We start from the raw sequence: 6,095 nt of genomic DNA, 5'->3' as shown, positions 1-6,095 counted from the left end.
GAGCGATATAAAAGTCCACATGGCATTGATGGATTCATTACTATCACGACCTCCAGAACTGTAAGGTGGAGGGAAAAAAGCTTGATGTATTTTCTGATGAGTAACACATTTATCTGGGCATTCGTCTTGTAAAGCAAGCTGAGCTGGGCCTATGTTCCATAATCTGCTACCTAAGGTGGACACAGGGGCTGAATGCCCAGCCTCTGTTGCTACCAGAAGCAACTGGTATATGGCATATGATGGGCTTTGTTCCTTCTAAGAGGGGCGAGGGTAAGCCTGTGACTTCTTTTTTCTTTTTTTTTTTTAAAGACAGAGTCTCACTCTATAGCCCAGGCTGGAGTGCAGTGGTGCGATCTTCACTCACTGCAACTTCCGCCTCCCGGGTTCAAGTGATTCTCCTGCCTCAGCCTCCCAAGTAGGTGGGATTACAGGCACCTGCCACCATGCCCAGGTAATTTTTGTATTTTTTTTTAAGGTGGACAGGAAGAAAATTTATTGGTTCATATTACTAGGGGGCAGCACAGTGGAAGCCCTCATGAGTGCAGGGCCTGCCACTTGTCCAGAGGGCCACAACTGGGGATTTACTTAACCCCACAGCCATCTGGGATGAGCCATTTCTCAGCCACCATGTCTTCAAATTCATCGGCATTGAACTTGGTGAAGCCCCACTTCTTTGACATATGGATCTCTGGCAGCCAGGGAACTTGAACTTGGCCCTGCGCAGGGCCTCAATCACACGCTCCTTGTTCTGCAGCTTGGTGCGGATGGACATGATCATTTGGCCAATGTGGACCCTGGCCACAGTGCCCTAGGGCTTTCCAAAGTCACCTCACATGCCTTTTTGGAGCCTGTCAGCCCCAGCACAGGACAACATCTTGTTGATGCGGATGACGTGGAAGGGGTAAAGCTGCACTCGGATATAAAAGCCATCTTTGCCACAACTTTTCACCATGTACTTATTGGCACAAATTTGGGCAGCCTCCAGGGCTTCAGAGGAGAGCTGCTCATCTTCATCTGACACCATGTGGCCACAGAATGGAAACTCATCCACTTTTGTCTTCTTCTGCCCCAGGTCAAAGATGCAAATCTTGGCATCAGGGACACCTCGGCAGTAGCGAGACTTTGGGTATGGCTTGTTCTTACAGTATATGTAACAACGAGCGGGGCGGCGGCCCATAGCAACGCCAGGATCTTCAGTGGTGTACCGAAGGAAAAGACAATTTTTGTATATTTAGTAGTGATGGGGTTTCACCATGTTGGCTAGACTGGTCTCAAACTCCTAACCACAGGTGATCCACCTGCCTTGGCCTCCCAAAGTGCGGGGATTACAGGCAGCCTGTGACTTTAAGAGACGTTAAAGGTGAGACCTTTTCCCCAGAGCAATTCAGCTCCTCCCTGAGATCCTTGAATGATAAAACACATTCCATCAGCAGCCTCCCTCTTCAAACTTTCCCTCTACATTATGGAATAGTGTTTAACACTGACTTTTTAAATTTAAAAACCACTGCTTTATATCTTTGAAAAGAAATGATCATTGACTGAGATTGAAGCAAACATGCTGCATTTATTTTCACAAGTCCATCTTTTCCAAGAGCTCCATCCAGTCTCGGCTCAGAGCAAATGGCACAGAACTTAGGAGGCAAAAATGCAAGCATGTGCTCCTCTCCATCACACAGCTGGTGCAGACATTGGCACAAACACCTCCATCAATGAAGTGTTTTCTGGGCAATCTCATAATTCTATATTTCTAAAACCAAATATTTCTATGCAGTGAAGGGGAGAGAGTAAAAAAACAAGAGGAGCAGAAAGACAGGAAGAAAAGCTGGTAGGCCTAGGGTACCGGGAACTGAAAATAACCAGGCAGCAGGTGCAGGCATGCTCGGGCCAGGGCCTGCCCCTATGCCTTCTTCTCTGTTTATTGCCCTGCCAACCCAGGTAAAATGCATCTGTCTCTCCCCAATTCACTCCAGCTCTCCCTCTCCTCCCCAATTGGGAATGAAATTCTTCCAAGGGGGCCAGGCACACTGGCTCACATCTGTAATCCGAGCACTTTGAGACGCCGAGGCAGGTGGATCACCTGAGGTCAGGAGTTTGAGACCGGTGACCAACATGTTGAAACACTGTCTCTACAAAAATACAAAATTCGCTAGCCATGGTGGCACATGCCTGTGATCCCAGCTACTTGGGAAGCTGGTGCAGGAGAGTCATTAAACCAGGGAGGTGCGTAAGGTCTTTTAGGCTGACTGACTACGCCATGGGCTGCATGGTAACCTCTGTGACCTGCATATATGCCTTCAGATGAGTTTCTGGAACCAGAAAGTCTGAAGTAACTGGAAAACCTCAAAAGAAGAATAACTAACCCCTGTGGTGCCTAATTAACTTTCAGGCATTCTTCTATTGTTTCTTATTGCCGCCTCAACTGATAAGGCAACTGGGCTTTGTAATGGACCTTGCTCAACTGACAGGTCAACCTCATGACTACAGACCCTATGACCCCCTCCCAGCTTGCAAAGACGGTCCTTAACTGTAACTTCTGTAACTTTCCACTGCCTACGCCAAACCCATAAAACCAACTCCTATATCACCACCCTCCACTGACTCTCTTTTCCAACTCAGCCTGCCAGCAGCTGGGTGAATAAACAGCCATGTTGCTCACGCAAAGCCTGTTTAGGGGATCGCTTCATTCAGAGTGCGTTTTAACAAGGTGGAGGTTGCAATGATCCAAGGTTGTGCCATTGTACTCCAGCCTGGGAGACAAGAGCAAAACTTCGCCTCAAAAAAAAAAAAGAAAGAAAAAGAAACTCTTCCAAGGGGCTGTAAAAACAGGTTTTCTCTACCAATAGCAGCTGTGGCAGGTAACTGATCACAGTGTCCCTGTGTGCCTTGGACACAGGTTTTCCTGGGCAAAGCCTCAACAGCAGCCTGGCGGCCCAGGAGGCTCCACCCAACGTCTCTGCAGACCGTGTGAGGAGCAACCCATGGGCCCTGACCAGGGCCTACTCATGGCTACCACATCAACCCCCGCTAGCTCCAGCAACAGTGGGTTTTGTTGCATCCCAAGCTAGAAGGCAGTGGTGCAATTGTACTCGCTGCAGCCTCGAATTCACAGGCTCAAGTTATCCTCCCATCTCAGCCTCCCCGGTAGCTGGGACCACAGGCACATGCCGCCACGCCAGCTAAATTTTTTTTTTTTTTTTTTTTTTTTTAAAAGACGGAGTCTCCCTCTATTGCCCAGGCTGGAGTGCAGTGGTGTGATCTCAGCTCACTCAACCTCTGCCTCCCAGCTTCAAGTGATTCTCGTACCTCCGCCTCACAAGTAGCTGGAATTACAGGAACCCGCCACCACACCTGGCTAATTATTGTGTTTTTAGTAGAGACAGGGTTTCACCATATTGGCCAGTCTGGTCTTGAGCTCCTGGCCCCCAGTGATCTGCCCACCTTGGCCTCTCAAGTGCTGGGGTTACAGTAATTTTTTTATTTTTTGTAGAGAGGGTGATCTCGCTGTGTTGCCCAAGCTTATTTCAAATCCCTAACCTCAAGTGATCCTCCCACCTCAGCCTACCAAAGTGCTAGGATTACAGGTGTGAGCCACCGTGCTTGGCTGCAACTAGTTTTCAAAAGAGATCCCTACAGCTCGCAGGGATGTTTGCCAAGCTCTGCGTCTGGAGCTGCTTTTCCCTTGATGTGGAGCTGAAGCTGTGCCTGCTCTTGTGTTCCTCTCCCTCCTAGTAGCAGGGCCCAGGGCTCCACTGACATGGCTCTTTCCTGTCTAAGAAGCAATTCCTTCATTGCCAAAAAAAACTAGACACCGTATTTCCACAAGGAAGACCCCTGACATGAATAGTTTCAACATATACATAAAGTGTTTGGATTCATATTTGCAAAGCTCTTCTGCCATTCTGAGTTGAAAGAATCGGGCCCCCTGACTTTTTGCACAGGCACCTTGAGCCTAGAAAGTTGGAAAACAGTTATAAATAATAAATCTCTTTAAGCCATACAGTCTCACCGCAAGAGGACAGAACAATACCAAACCTACAGAGAAGTCCCTGAGAGGTTAATTATCCTGCCCCAGCAAATAGAGACAACTTGGAGGGCAGCCCAGCAGGGACTCCAGGCCCTCCTCCAGCTCCAACTTCAATTTTCATTTAAATCATGTAATCTCTCCTGTTTCTCTCTCTTTTTTTTTTTTTTTTTTTTTTTGAGAACGGAACCCTTCTTTTTTACCAGGCTGGAGTGCAGTGGTGCAATCTTGGCTCCCTGCAACCTCTGCCTCCCAGATTCAAGCAATTCTCCTGCCTCAGCCTCCTGAGTAGCTGGGACTACAGGTGCGTGCCACCACGCCCAGTTAATATTTGTATTTTTAGTAGAGACAGGGTTTCATCATGTTGGCCAGGATGGTCTCAATCTCTTGACCTCATGATCCACCTGCCTCAGCCTCCCAAAATTCTGGGATTACAGGTGTGAGCCACCAAGCCCAGCCCTGTTTCTCTTTTTTAAATTGTTGACCTCATCCTTAGAAGGCAGATCCTAGTTGTAGTGTAACTTTGACACTTTTAGGTCCAATACTTGTTTTTATTCACGACAGTTTCTGGGAATGGGAGTTTGGTAAAAGAAAAACAAGGAAGGATAAAGAGAGAAGGAAAGAAGGGAGGGAGGGACGGAAGTAGAGAGGGAAAGAAGGAGGGAAGGAAGGAAAGGAAGGAGGGAAGGAAGGAAAGAAAGAGAGAGAAGGAGGGGAGGAAGGAAGGCAGATAGGAAGATCATGTAATCTCTCTAAGCCTCTGTTTTCTCTTCTGTAACTTGGGAATGAGAATTCCTACAGCATAGTTATTGTGAAGACAGAGGATTGAAAACCCAGCTTTACATAGTCAACACTGCAGTGCATTATTGTGTTACTGTTATAATTGTAACCATCACATTGCATCATCTTAACTGTTAGGAATTCATTTTTGAGGTTATATTTTCTTGTCTTTTTGTAAGAAAGTTATTTGCAAACAACTGAAATATAGCCTTAGCCAGTATAAACTGAGAAACGCCTCTTTCAGGAATGCATATCTGGTCATCAGTGGATTTTAATAGCAACACCACACTATGAAGCAAAACATTACTAATATTCCTCCATGATTGTGGCTTTTGTCAAAATATATTTTTCTGCTTTCTTTTGTGTGTTTGTGTGTTAAGGGTATCAAGTTATCTAATTCTTTCAAGCATCTACTCTGTCTAAAATGTCACGCTAAATGTTGAGAAAGACATAGATAAATGTTAGAAATAGCTATCTTAATTCAATCAATGTATGAATCCACTGTCAAAATAATAGTCCCTGTACTAGTCTGTCATTTGCAAGTGACAGAATCCCAATTGAGACTGGCTTAAGAATAATGTATTAGCCCGTGTGCCCCACGGAGTAATGTAGAAATTCACTGAAGGAAGAAGGACGTGGGTAGGAAGAGGAGAGAGGTTTTCACAGGCAGTTACAGCCCGCTACACCCCCCAAATGATAACATCATCATCTTCATTAATATAAACCACAGCTGAAGTTAAACAAAAATAGAGGCCAGGTGCAGTGGCTCACACCTACAATCCCAGCACTTTGGGAGGCTGAGGCAGGAGGATTGCTTGAATCAAGGAATTCAAGACCAGCCTGGACAACATAGTGAGACCATCATCTCTACAAAAAAAAAAAAAAAAAAAAAGCCAGGGATGGTGGTGCGTAACTGTAGTCCCAGCTACTTGGGGACTAAGGATCGCTTGAGCCCAGGAGTTCAAAGCTGCAGTAAGCTATGATCATACCACTGCACTCCAGTCTGGATGACAGAGCCAGCCCCTATCCAAAAAAAAAAAAAAAGCACGCAAACAAATTATTTCTAAAACATAAAATAATGATACTTGGATTTTCAGGGAATTACATCAAAGTAGAAAAAACATAGGCCGGGCGCGGTGGCTCAAGCCTGTAATCCCAACACTTTGGGAGGCCGAGGCGGGTGGATCACAAGGTCAAGAGATCGAGACCATCCTGGTCAACATGGTGAAACCCCGTCTCTACTAAAGCTACAAAAAATTAGCTGGGCATGGTGGCGCGTGCCTGTAATCCCAGC

At 46.2% G+C, this 6,095-nt stretch overlaps 1 pseudogene; it reads right to left on the bottom strand.

Annotated features, from left to right (window-relative positions):
• Positions 1-476: 476 nt before the first annotated feature.
• LOC116527252 lies at positions 477-1,203 on the bottom strand (annotated as a pseudogene).
• Between the last annotated feature and the right edge of the window lie 4,892 nt (positions 1,204-6,095).

The sequence above is a fragment of the Sapajus apella genome, unplaced genomic scaffold (assembly GCF_009761245.1).
Source record: "Sapajus apella isolate SASKATOON/1434 unplaced genomic scaffold, GSC_monkey_1.0 scaffold53, whole genome shotgun sequence".
In the NCBI taxonomy this organism is placed as follows: Eukaryota; Metazoa; Chordata; class Mammalia; order Primates; family Cebidae; genus Sapajus; species Sapajus apella.
Note: the sequence above shows the minus strand (reverse complement) of the source record. Positions and strands in the feature narration are given on the sequence as shown.